Below are 13791 nucleotides of genomic sequence, written 5' to 3'. Positions count from 1 at the left end.
TAAAAAACTTTTATGATCATAAGGAGATAGCTATCGATTGAACAGAAACAGTTTGTGGTGAATCTGTATGTCTCCTCACCTCTTCAAGAAGATGTGCCATCTATCTATATGACCCATCCGAGACCACACAGAGAGCACTAGAGATGAGGCCTGGTGAGTGCTCCTGCTAAGTACTCACACGGCAAGCCTTCAAGACAACGACCCTAACGGTAAAGCAGTAAGAGCACTCAGATCAAAGGGGGTACACACAACACACACTCAAAAGGAAGTGTCTTCCTATGTTTTTCTCTCAAATTAAAGCTTCATGCAAATCACTACCCTACTCACAGGACATCAGCCTTCTTCCACACCCTGGAATGAAGAAAGCACCGAGATACCATCAGCAATTGGTATTACTGCCTACAATGGGTGGAAAGCAAAAACTCTAAGTTACACTTGACAATCAAAACAGTCCAAAATTAAATTAAAACAGTGAAGAAGAGATCCCCAAAGATCTGGGAAAAGTGTGGGGCTGCTTGCGGGGCCCGGCCAGCCATGGCCAGCACTGCCCGTGGGAAGCAGGAGACGCTCCCAGGGGTGGGTCGGAACTCACCGTGTCTGTGCTAACAGGAGACACCGATGAAGAAAAGCCGAAGGTTAAATCTGCAATTCTTGTTTCTAGTACCTTCAGATAATAAGCAACTAGTGACATGTCGGCATTTTCTCAAACAGAAGCAGTATTTCTTAAAATCAGTGTGCATTCTTACCAAAACTAATCACCGATTCTTCATCTGGAAGGTCAGCCCTGTCTTCCCTAACTCCATCCCTGAATATCAATTCCATCTTCTTTCCTACCTAAACCCCTTCATGTCAGCGTCTGAGCTTTTTAACTTCCCTTTTCCTCCAGAGTTAAGTCACAATAACAAAAACCCCTCCTCTAAATATATCCCTCCTGTTGCCCAAGTTACTAAGTGTTTTTGCTCAACAGTGGTTAATTATCTGGTAAACTTAGTATACTCTATGCTAAACGCAAAGCACTGTAAATACAACATCATGACAGAAAATACTTTATACAAAGGCCTGGGCAGTCACGTGAAGGTGCTCACGGAGCTCCAGAGTTTGAGATCACACACTGCAATCTGCTAAGTCCACGGAGGAGGAAAGCAAGGCTCCTGGGGGCAGGGGACTCAGCCAGTCAGCGACACGACTGGACATTCGCTACAGGCCAGACCCTCCGCTAAGTGCTGGACACAGAACGCTGAACCGAAAAGGTCCTTGCTGGGGAGGGGGGGCCGGCAAACAATCAGGCAACTGAAATTCAAGAGGGAAAGTTTTTTAAACCAGATGCAGGATTTTACTAAAAGCACAGATTGTGAAGTTACTAAACCACAAATAGAGCAAAGTCAACAAAAGGATTCACTATTCAGTGTAGAATAAAATCCTTCTAAACAACCAAAGACCAAACTGCCCCACAAACCTCCAACACAGCAATCTCTTCTTTTTCTGGGTTACCAACACAGACGATTTAGGGCGTTCCCCACTGTTTAGCTCATGCCGTTTGTAACTGTTCCCACACACCTCGCCTCCTAACTGAGGACAGGGGCCCTGTGGCTCTCGGTCCTTCTGTTCCCAGCTCTGAGCACGGCACCGAAGCCTTCAGAAGGCAGCATGACAGAGGCAAAGGACTCAGTATTTCTGAAATGACTGGGAAAGGCGCCCAAAAGCAGTTCTCAGCATTTTTTGGTGAGCAGTTAATATGTGCTGGCTCTATGGTGGGGGGGGCGGGGGCAGTAAGTAAGTCTGTAGGTGAAACCCGACTCCCAGCAAGGCCCATGGGAGGCCAGAAGAGGGGACCATAAGGCAGACTTGGGGTAGGAAAAATCTGGAAAGACACTCTAGGGGGGGATGTGTATTTCATCTAAACAGTTCCTGGAAGGGGAGCGGGGTGAGGAAATCCAAACAGCAGTTCCCAAAAGCCACCATTCTGCTAATGACAGAAATGTCCAAAATCTCAGCTTAGGTTAAAAACTAAGAAATTTCTCTGGATTATAATTGCCACCATTAAGAGACTCACTATTTCACACAATCTAACTGTGGTAATCAAGGGGATTACTCAGAGATTAGGGTGCCCCGTCATGTGGGGGACATCCTGCGTTCTTCCATGTCAGGGGTGGGGGGAGGGGAGAGCTGCAGACACAGTAAGTTAGGAAATACTTATCTCCTATAGATAAATGTCAGTGACTAGAAAACCATTTCAAATAGTCTATGTTATCATAGCTATAAATGTCAACACTTTCAGAGAATTAGAATTAAAAGCAGATTTCAATTCTTATAACATAAATCCTGATTTTATAAACTGATGCTTTCTTGAAATTAAAATTACAGGTATTACTAAAAACCATTTTTCTCATTTAAAATTTTCCTGAAATTGAATGCAGAACAGTGGGAAAATTGATTTTTTTAATAGGGTGAAGAATACTGTGGAACAGTGCCTGAATTTTTTATAGAAAAGCTACCAAGTTCTAAAAGTTTGACACGAAAGAAAGGTTGTAAAATTCACAGATTAGAAGTGTCCTGTTGAAGATAAAACTGCTATTAATTTTATCCTGAGCAGAAGGAAGCTCACTCGTTTTCAGTTACTGCTGTCATTTAAGCAAATATAATTTCCAACAACATTCGGATAACCTAATTTCATTCAATGATGACAAAAAAAAACCACAGATGAGACTGTTTTATTTTCTACCACTATTAAAAAAACCCCAAAGGGGGCGCCTGGGTGGCTCAGTCGTTAAGCATCTGCCTTCGGCTCAGGTCATAATCCCAGGGTCCTGGGATTGAGTCCCACATCGGGCTCCCTGCTCAGCGGGAAGCCTGCTTCTCTCTCCCCCCTCTCCTTGTGCTTTCTAATAAATGAATAAAATCTTTAAAAACACTACACACACACACACACACAAACTCACCCCAAAACTCTATGGAGAAATGAATGTTTTCATAGGTAAGCCAATCAAACTCCTCCCAAACACAGACTCCAGGTCTAAAGGATGTATACATTAAATTGGAATTCCTTTGATAGACAACTCCCAACATCTGTTTTTGTGAGCTTAAGCAAAACTGCTGGACAAGTTCTGCATTTGCTAAGACGACCTGAATTTAAGCAAGTACAAGGGAGTGGGGGCCGGGGGGTCACTATATTCCTGGATGCTGAACAGTTGCCTTCTATCCCACATCCTGGCTTGTAGCAGCAGACCCGGGCTCTCGCTGCACGCAGGCCGCAGGGCGGGGGCAGCAGGGACCGCGGGCAGATCAGATTCAAGGTCTTGCTCAGCAGCTTTGCCCTGATGGCTTCAGATTGCAGGCCTGAGGAAATGCTCCAGAAATAGCGGCTCTTTTTTCTTGTAAAGCCTCCTCATAGACCTAATACAGCTCCACTACCAAAAATGGAGGGGTCACCATAGACTTTTTCCCTTTTTTTCAAGTCCCGAGAACAACTAGGGATATCCTGCTAACCATGTTACTCATTTTGGGAGTATGAATCACAGGGCCAAAATCTGATTCACAGTTTAAATTCAACTTTTAGATACCATAAATTACAGTGAATTAAACCATTTCTGTAACTACTCAATTCACGAAGAGGAAAAGAACTGCTGTTTTTAGAGGCCTTGGTTCTGAAATCAAACGTAGGAGAACGTGCTAACCCCCCAAGTGCTCGTTCAGACGACAGGTGGGACAGGGCCACAGCCAGCAACATCGGCCCCCGGACGCACGTCACTCGCTTGTAGGTGTACTCATACACACACGTGCGACTTCATCGTTCGGACAGCTCACCGGTCTGTAACGAACACAGCCTCAATGAATAAATTCAAATCTACCAACAAGAACAATGAAGATTTTTCTCACCTCGGTGGAATTTGGGTAGGGAGAGAAAGCAGCACCGTAATTAAATCAAACACTAGACGGTACCTGAAGGCCACGCTCGTTTCTGCTGCGGTTTTCCGTGTGGATCCATAACTACGTTAATCCAAAGCTAAATAACTTAAAAATAACTTAAAGACTAACTTAAATAACTTAAAAAAAAACTTAAAATAAATAAAATACAAGAGGCAAGTTTTAGAGGATGATTCGAATTAGACCCTAACTGGAATTCACGATCTTGAACACAAAACCCTCAAGTGTAACCAAAAAGCCCATATTCTGTCTAACCCACTGAGTGGTTTCAAAATAACCTGGCTGATCAGATGGTGTCCAAAAAGGGATACACTTACCAACTTATATTATATTATTCACAAAAAATGAGATTTTACTTAATAGTATAAACTGTTTTCCAATGAGATTATGTCCCCCCCTGAATTTTTTTGGCCCCAGATGGTAATTCATCTATCCTGCACATCGTTTTTTAAAACTTCCCATCTAAGTGTGGTGGACAAACACATGGGCAAGGTATTCTGCAGCTCTTCCCATCAAGGAGCACTCTACTTCCCAAGCCCCCGAGTCTGGGCTGACCGTGTTTGGAGCTTAGACCAACAGGACCTCTGAGCGCAAGAGAGCAAAAGAGAGGTCTCAGGAGCACACAGCAGGAGGGAAGCCACTTCCGAGGCAAATGGACCTCAGAGAGAAACGCACCTTGCAAGCACGTGGGAGAAATCCCGGGTCCTGTATCAGCCCCCCAGCTGGAGACTTTCTGCCCTGGCAGACCAGCACACCCAGACAGCCTGCAGCGAGAGACCCGCACGTGCTTTACTGCGGGAGCTGCGATCTGAGCGGCTGCAGAGGGGCTGCTGCTGACTCGACTCACTTCTCCACCACCAGCCTTCCTGACTACCTGAACTACCGACGGACTCCGGAGCCACAGTAAACTTGGAGTTAGGTAAAGAATTCAGAATGTTCTGCCCCCACAAAACTTTAATAAATTTAAAATCCTCGAGTGTTTTAAAAAACAAAATTTAGGGGCGCCTGGGTGGCTCAGTCATTAAACATCTGCCTTCAGCTCAGGTCATGATCCCAGGGTCCTGGGATCGAGCCCCACATCGGGCTCCCTGCTCAGCGGGAAGCCTGCTTCTCCCTCTCCCACTCCCCCTGCTTGTGTTCCCTCTCTCGCTGTGTCTGTCAAATAAATAAATAAAATCTTAAAAAAAAAAAGATAAAACTCAGTTTCCATAGTAACTTATACTGATGATAGGCAGAATATTAGATTTGTTTTACAACTTATTTACTTTTTTAAAAGATTTTATTTATTTGAGAGAGAGAGAGAGAGAGAGAGAGAACGCATGCATGAGCAGGGGGAGGAGGACCAGAGGGAGTGGGAGACAAGCAGACTTCCCGCTGAGCAGGGAGCCCGATGTGGGACTTGATCCCAGGGTCCTGGGATCATGACCCGAGCCGAAAGCAGATGCTTAACCGACTGAGCCACCTAGGCATCCTTGTTTTAAAATTTATTTTAATAAACTGATTGATAAATAACCACTCAAATGTTTATTTGGTTTTGGTAACATAAAATGGACTAAACCATCTGATTCTGCTTGTCTGAAATGAATTCTAAAGTTTAATTTAAAAAAATTCTTTAAATCTCTGAAAGTTTTAGATATCAGCAGCTTTCCAGTACAACTTTAACACGTAAAAAGCCAAGGGCACCGGGCTGACTTAGCTGATGAAGCATGTGACTTGATTGTTGTGAGTTTGAGCCCCACACAGAGTGTAGAGATTACTTAAATAAATGAAACTTTAAAAAAATAATACAAATAAATAAATAAATAAATAAAATAATAAAATAATAAAATAATAAAATAGGGGCACCTGGGTGGCTCAGTCAGTTAAAAGTCTGCCTTCGGCTCAGGTCATGATCTCAGGGTCCTGGGATCAAGTCCTGCATCGGGCTCCCTGCTCAGCAGGGGGCCTGCTTCTCCCTCTCCCTCTCTCATGAGTACATAAATAAAATCTTTAAAACATAATAATAAAATAAAAAATAAAAAACAAAAAATTGTAATTCCTTACACCATACTTTGCTATTAATTCTATTTGTGCAGCATATGAAATAACGTATGAAAAGGACCCATATTCACTTCTTATAATCCTGATAAAGTTTACGTGGGAAATGGATGGTAAGCTGCGTTTAAACAGTACCAGAAAAATGGAAAGAAACCCTTTCAACTAGCATTTTCTGATAAATACTGTCAAAAGATAGCAACAAAAAAATCTTAAAATAGGCTGCAACATCAAAATAAACTTTCAAAATGCATACAGGATAAAATTGTAGTTGACAATGTTCATGTAATGGGTGGTCCTCACTTTTAAAACATTTTTTTTCCAAGCAGTGAATTAGACCAAACCATTTAATGGTTTTTCAAGTGTTATGATATTGGAACTGTTGTTTTTTTGTTTTGTTTTGTTTTAATGCCCAAAGTCAGTGTACAGATTTAACCAGTTAATAGGCTCATTTTGATGAAGGGAGGGAATCTGTCAAAGACACAAATGCCATTCAAGAGGAGAAGGGCAAACCTTTTAGCTGCTCCCAGAAAACCTGTGTGCAGCTCTGTCTTGACTCCCCACTGGTCCACCTCCACAGACACGGAGTAGAGAATGCCAAGCGCACTCGCATGACTGGACGAGAGCCTTTTCAGGGTCCCCCTGCCACCACCTCCTTGCTTCTCCCCTGGACTCCCAGTCATCTTCTCCCCACTGGTATCACTTTCCAAAGACACGTTTACTCCTTCTTCATCTAATTCGAAAGCAGTCAACTATTCATTGTCCATGGAACAAACCTGTAATAACCTAACGTAGAACTACTGTTCATTTGCACCCAGAAAACATGCAGTACTTTTTTAGTAGCCCTAGTTATCTGAGTTTAAGAACAACCTCAAACTTATAAAGTTAACTTCAGAATACAAGAAGTAAATCCTCTAGCACCTTTTTAGGATGGAGTTGAGTAGCCCCAGTAATTATACAGGGGCTTCAGGCATTAATCAGGCTGGCCATCAAGCAGTGCACTCGGAGATAAATGAGCAGTCCGAGGGATGTCATCCGTCAATAAATACAGCAAGAACAAAGAGGGCAACATCTACCTTTAGTGAGCTTATACTGAGTTGGCTGCAGCAGGTTCTCCAGGGAGAGAGTCAGCAGTGAAAAGGCTAACAAGAGGATGTGCAAGAAATTGGAGTCTTGAGACCCCGCCAGTCCTGACTGACATAGTATGAATTTGGTCCCAACTCCACAGAGTGGGACCCAGCGAACCTTAAAACAATGTCTGCTCCCTAAATCCACTAGGCAGCTATTTATGACATCAAGAGACCTCAAAGCATGTCTACTGAGCTCAAAGAAAATAACGAGGAAGTGCAGGGAGAAAGACCATTCATTAACTACATCAACGTGAGCGACCCAACACACACCACCCAGAACCGAGTGGATCTTTTTCGAGGAGAAACACCCTGTGTTTACGCAAGTGGAGGGAGTCGGGCTACTGATAGGCTGCGCCAATTCCTACCTACAGTGTGCTGGACACGGACTGGAGACTCATGCACGCGCACAAAGGACGTGCTTTGTCTTCAAATAGAGGACAATGATCTTAATTCCATGTATCACTGTCTAGTAACAGTGTTCATTTTGTCACCCAGAAGAAGAGATGTGTACCAATCCTAACAGGAAAGTCTGCACGCCCTCCAGCTGGGAGGGGTTAAAAATGATCCTATTACATCATCTGGAGCCCATCCAAACTACACAATTTCGGAAACATAACCTATATCAGTCTGAACATGTGTAGAGGAAAAACAGAAACATCTGTATTTTGGCCAACTCTTCCCCAGAGGGCCTTTAAAAAAAAAAAAAGTTATGCAGGAGGGTTCAGTAAATTTTAACTGTGACCCCCAGTACTGGTAAGGATTAGTTCCAGGCAGGTCTCAGAAATCTCCATTTATTTAGCTCTCTCCTAACCTTAGCATTTGGCTACTTTTAATACACATCCCTACTCTACATATTTAAACTAAGATACATTGATTCTGTTCCATTCTTCTACACCATACAACAGTTTAATACCTTTTCCAATCCAGAATTATCCACTTTTTTGGTATCATTTCACACTGTTCTCTGATGGCTAGAGTGCTCTGGTCGGTTTTGTATTGGTCATTTAGGATTTTATGTGGTTTTTTTAGAAGGTTTTCCTCCTCTTCTTCCACAAAGGATTTCCATATGTAACTGCTTTTTACCTAATCAAGGCAGAGGCTGCTGACAAAGTGGATCTGGATAAATTCAATGATGTTAATGACAAAGGGGCTTAAACACATCTCAGTCACTACTATGGGTGAATCCATTTCAAACTAAACCCAATTTTCATGAAATCCTAACCACTTACCTCTCCACGGTTATACTCACAGGTAGAAAACATCCTAGGTTGTTTTATTTTACGACATCTACAATAACCTCCTGAAGAATGAGCACTTGCCAGGCAAAGCAACTGCCAAAACTAAGATAAAACCAAGTCATGTATCTCTGGGGGTTAGCCTACTAAGTACACCGATAATATCTAATCAGTTTAGATATGCACACATGTTTCTTTATTCTAAACACCATCTATACTGATGCAAACCACAGGGAGGAAGACACGAGATGACTTTGTAAGGTTGTTTTACTTTACAGCCCTGTATACCAATACCAAAGAACTTGAACATGACCTACAAGCAGGAGCACCCCACGGTCACATGGAGGAGCAGGACTCGGGTCTCCCACGCTTCTGTCCCTGCACACAATTTCAGAATCCAAGCCCTCTGAACAAAATGCCTATTGCCTTGCTGTGAAAGCATACAGTTCCCCCTTTAGGAAAATCTAACACATGAAGATACAAACTAGCACAACTCTCACTAAAGGGAACAGATTAATTGAATTAATCATCTGTCTAATAAAAGCATTTAATGAAGTATTCATTAAAAAGGGATCCTGCAGGGGTACCTGGGTGGCTTAGTCTGTTAAGTGCTGGACTCTTGGTTTCGGCTCAGAGGATGATCTCAGGGTCGTGAGATCGAGCCCCTCATTGGGCTCCATGCTCAGAGTGGAGTCGTTTGGAGACTCTCTCCATCTGCCCCTCCTGTTCATGCTCTCTTTCCCTCTCTCAAATAAATAAATAAATCTTAAAAAAAAAAAAGTGATCTTGTAATACGTAGGTCGAGTCATATGAAATTGTCAGTAGTCACTGTGTGGAGCTTAGAAGATTGGGCAACTTCACATAGTTAACCTAATAATTACAAATTGGATTCCTAAAAATTCATTTTACCTACAACTTTTTAAAAAACTATTGCACACCCCCCTCCTGGCCCAAGCAGGAGATGGAAACCGATGTTACAGAGAAACGGACCCAGAGGCTCTGGATTCAGACACCTGGCACGGCTGAGAGCAGGGATGAAGCCCCTTACTGCGACATTGTTGTGCCCTGAGCCACGGCAGTCAGTCTTACCCACCACCACCAGTGCTGCTAGGGAGAGGACAGCAGGTTTGTATCTGCAGGAACTGGCCACTCCAGGAGAAGGGACATTTAGGGCCCCACACAACTTGAGGACCTGGTTGGTCCCAGTTATATCACTCTACAGTGAAGCCCACTTAAGAAATGAAAGCAGCAGGGCGCCTGGGTGGCTCAGTTGGTTAAGGAACTGCCTTCGGCTCAGGTCATGATCCCGGAGTCCTGGGATCGAGTCCCACATCGGGCTCCCGGCTCAGCAGGGAGCCTGCTTCTCCCTCTGACCCTATCCCCTCTCATGCTGTTTCTCTCTCTCTGTCAAATAAATAAATAAACAAAATCTTTAAAAAAAAAAAAAAAAAAAGAAATGAAAGCAGCAGAAGAAAACTTCAAAAGAAACACCCAGGTGCACCTGGGTGATTCAGATGGTTAAGTGTCTGCCTTTGGCTCAGGTCATGATCCCAGGGTCCTGGGATCGAGCCCGGTGTGGACCCCCCTGCTCAGCGGGGAGCCTGCTTCTCCCTCTCCCTCTGCCCCTCCCCCGGCTCATGCTCTCTCTCTCTCTCTCTCTCTCAAATAAAATCTTTAAAAAAAGAAACACCCACTATGTCAACAATTCTCAGGAAAAAAAACACAAAAAACACACCCACTATAAAATCCTCAAAGAGATATTCTATCACTACATCCATGAAATAAGAATGGCATGTTATTAAAAATAGCAAAGGAACAATGAGCTCAGAAAAAGAATCCCTGGAAATTTAGAATGATGAAGAGCTTTTGGGGAAAAAAACAAAACAATGATTAAAAAATTAAAAGCTAAGTTAAAGGAACCTTCCAGAAGGCATAACAAAAGGATAAGGGGAGAAAAATAGAGAAGATAAAATTAAAGAGTTATTCTGATGAGCAGGAATTCCAGAAGGAGAAAATAGAACAGACTGGAAGAAGTTATCCAAGAACGGATAAAAGAAATCTTTCCCAGGACCCAAGGCCAAGCTGGGCATCTGCCCCACAGACCTGAAAGAGGAACCTGACTTTCCAAGCCGTGAAATCTTTACAATGAATAAAAAAAGGTACATACCAAAGCATATCTTGAAATTTAAGGACCCCCCCCCAAAAGATAAAGACAAAAAATACTAAAATCCCCACAGGAGGCAAAATGGGTTTAACTGTTCAATGAGAAAACTGGAAGCTAAAATAAAATGGAGCGCTGCCTTCAAAACTCCAAGGGAAAACAATCTTAGCCTTGAATTCTACAACCTAACTGCCCATCAAATGTCAACAGACAGAAATATTTTTAGACACAGAGGATCTCAATGCAGTTACCTACCATTCACCCCTTTCCTCAGTAAATTCCTGAAGGATGAGCCAACTCTAAGAGTGAGCAAACCAAGAAAAACAGTCAACAGAGTTCCCAACAGAGAAGAGTGATGCGGGGACTTGCCAACGCGGGAGCCCCCGTCCTCTGAAGCAACCATTCTAATCCACAGCACAAAGACAAAGGAAGGACTCAGGGCTGTTTCCAAGGGGGCAAAACACCAACAGAAACACTAATGAAAAACAAGGCAATTAACAATTCCAAGAAAATATCAAAGCTGTTCAGAAACTCATATGTATTATACAGCTCAGCTTCAGGCAAGCCGGAAAGAGCCTTAACACTGTAAAAGTACCTAACAAAAAAATTATAGAAATTATACTGGGAGGATTAAGGAAAGAAGGATTTTAGGAGGCGCAGAAACTTTAAGAAACAGCAGTGCAGCACATTTTATAAATACAGAGTTTTCTTAAGTATGTGGGGGAGGGGAGAGATCTCAAAGGAGTTCCAAGTGCTTGCCTTGGGAGAATGCAAGCCAGAGATAAAGAAAAGTGGGCCAGAACTGCCTTTCTTCTTTATAAACCTTATAGTTCTAAGGGACTTTCTAAATCTATGTATATGTTATTCCCCTCAAAATTAAATATCAAAATACATATTTATATGAGGCTATGAAAATGAGACTCTTCAAACCCCTCTCCTTGGCAGAATCCAGGTGCTTCTGCCCCTACTTTCTCCTTTCCTGAATCTTCCAATTCCCTCTAACGAACACGTCACTTTTATAATAAAAGAAAATACTAAAAATCCACAAAATATGATTGACACATGGAGGAGGAGGAAGAGGGAGCACAATTTTATAAATGTAAAACAAAACCCCACATTCACGCTGACAAAGAGAAAGACAATCCCCACCTTACCCCCACCTCCTAGATGATGGGGTTTAGCTCCGCCCCAGAAGCTACTCCACGTTAGAGGCACTTCAAGATACGTGGGAAGTTAAATTTCAAACAAGTTTCTGGTCCACATTCAATTTTGTCACACTCTGAGTAAAGCCATCGTTACTCGAAACCCCAAACCAAACTGTCTATGTCAAAAAGCACATCTCTCGGGGTGCCTGGGGGCTCAGTCGTTAAGCGTCTGCCTTCGGCTCAGGTCATGATCCCAGGGTCCTGGGATCGAGCCCCGTATCGGGCTCCCTGCTCCACAGGAGGCCTGCTTCTCCCTCTGCCCCTCCCCCTGCTTGTGTTCCCTCTCTCGCTGGGTCTCTCTGTCAAATAAAAAAGCACATCTCTCTAAACGTACTTCTTAGTCAAATAAAGACCTTACCTGAAAAACAAAAACCCTCCTCACTTTAGTTTAAGTAAGCAATTGCAAGAAGAAAAAAGAGCTTTTAACAAACGCACCCTCACCACTCCCAAATCAGGACCCGGCTGCTGAAGAATGTGCGAAGTCTAGTGACTAACACCACCCATGAAGAGATAGAGAAGCACACCAGAGATAGCCAAGTAACAGCCCTAACCACAAATAAAGCACTGGAAATATCTGGTGGAAGAAAACAGCTATATTTTAATAGAGACCCTTATTTGCGTTGTTCCATAGACTTTCCACATTATTCAGAGAAACAACATCTTATCAGTTGATACGTTCATGGTTTTGATTCTTCTCATGCTAAGAGCCAAATGATTAAACGGACCACTTTTTCTTGTCTAAAATATTAAAAGGGAAGAAGAAAAAAAAAGGACCACTGTGATCTAGACCAAACTTCTTTGTTAGCTTTTGGAAGGGGTCAAGCCCTTCGCAAGTACAAGTGCTTCCCCTCGTTGTAGCACTTCTTCCCGGGGAACTTGGTACTTGAGCAACCAGAGCCCTGAAACAGTGCTTCTTCATAAAAACAGCACCGTCCCCTTCATGGCTTGCAGTTCTGATGGATCCTGAAGACCTCCCTTCATCCAATGCTACTCCACTATTATTAAACTTTCAAGTCATAATTAATGGCTAAATTATACTATTACTGAAGGGGGTAAATTAAGTATGAATAATCTTAAATCTTAACAAATGATTTTTAAAGTGACTTCACTTTGATTTGCCCTAAGCCTAAACTTCAGTACACATTTTGACAACTAAAAGGTTAGGCTTAGAGTCTGCCTCTCCCCCAAATCCTTAAGGTAAAAGGCAATTCAGATTCATGCTAGCAATACTATTTTAGGGTGCTAATTTACATTATTTTTCTAACTACCAAGTAAAACTCATTACATTACTAATGGGGACTGATCTCAGGATTTCAAAAACATGTTTTCTTAAGTTTCAACTATTCAAATGGTACCTAGTTTTTTTTTTTTTTTTAAAGATTTTATTTATTTGACAGAGAGAGACACAGCGAAAGAGGGAACACAAGCAGGGGGAGTGGGAGAGGGAGAAGCAGGCTTCCCGCGGAGCAGGGAGCCCGATGAGGGGCTCCATCCCAGGACCCTGGGATCATGACCTGAGCCGAAGGCAGACACTCAACGACTGAGCCACCCAGGCGCCCCACCTAGCTTTTTTCTTCATAGTTAACATGAGGCTTTTGGGCAAGAGTATTTTTGAATGTTATTATTATTATTTTTTAAGATTTTATTTATTTGACAGAGAGAGACACAGCGAGAGAGGGAACACAAGCAGGGGGAGTGGGAGAGGGAGAAGCAGGCTTCCCGCGGAGCAGGGAGCCCGATGCGGGGCTCGATCCCAGGACCCTGGGATCATGACCTGAGCCGAAGGCAGACGCTTAACGACTGAGCCACCCAGGCGCCCCTGAATGTTATTTTTTATAGAAAATGAGCCTACCATCTTGCAGCCAATTGAGAGTTTGCTGTGTTTCACTGTTAGTTTGTCAGCTACCTTTCTTAGTTCACACAAAAATTGCTCATTTTTCTCCTCAGGAAATAAATTAATCTCTATGCTCTATTTACTCTGTCACATCTGCTACCTCCAAACTGTTTTTCTTCTGCCCCTGTACTCAACCGTGCCTCCAGTTTTTCTGCTTAAATCACGTGGCACTGTGGCCATTCTTGCCCAGGCCACCCACCCACTGAGC

General features: G+C 43.0%; 1 protein-coding gene across 6 annotated transcripts in view; it reads right to left on the bottom strand.

The window, feature by feature from the left end:
- The window catches only part of YAP1 (Yes1 associated transcriptional regulator), a 98477-nt gene extending 87179 nt beyond the window's left edge, over positions 1–11298 (bottom strand). For 2 of the 6 annotated variants that reach the window (XM_032427771.1, XM_032427770.1), the window contains exon 1: positions 10740–11293. The gene's annotated coding sequence lies outside the window, so the exon portion shown is untranslated. Of the gene's footprint in view, positions 1–10739 lie in introns of all 6 variants that reach the window. The other 4 variants (XM_032427769.1, XM_032427773.1, XM_032427774.1 and 1 more) reach the window with 4 other exon arrangements.
- Between the last annotated feature and the right edge of the window lie 2493 nt (positions 11299–13791).

The sequence above is a fragment of the Phoca vitulina genome, unplaced genomic scaffold, assembly GCF_004348235.1.
Source record: "Phoca vitulina isolate PV1807 unplaced genomic scaffold, GSC_HSeal_1.0 scaffold38, whole genome shotgun sequence".
Classification (NCBI taxonomy): domain Eukaryota; kingdom Metazoa; phylum Chordata; class Mammalia; order Carnivora; family Phocidae; genus Phoca; species Phoca vitulina.
The sequence above is the reverse complement of the archived record's forward strand: the minus strand, read 5'-3'. Positions and strand labels throughout refer to the sequence as shown.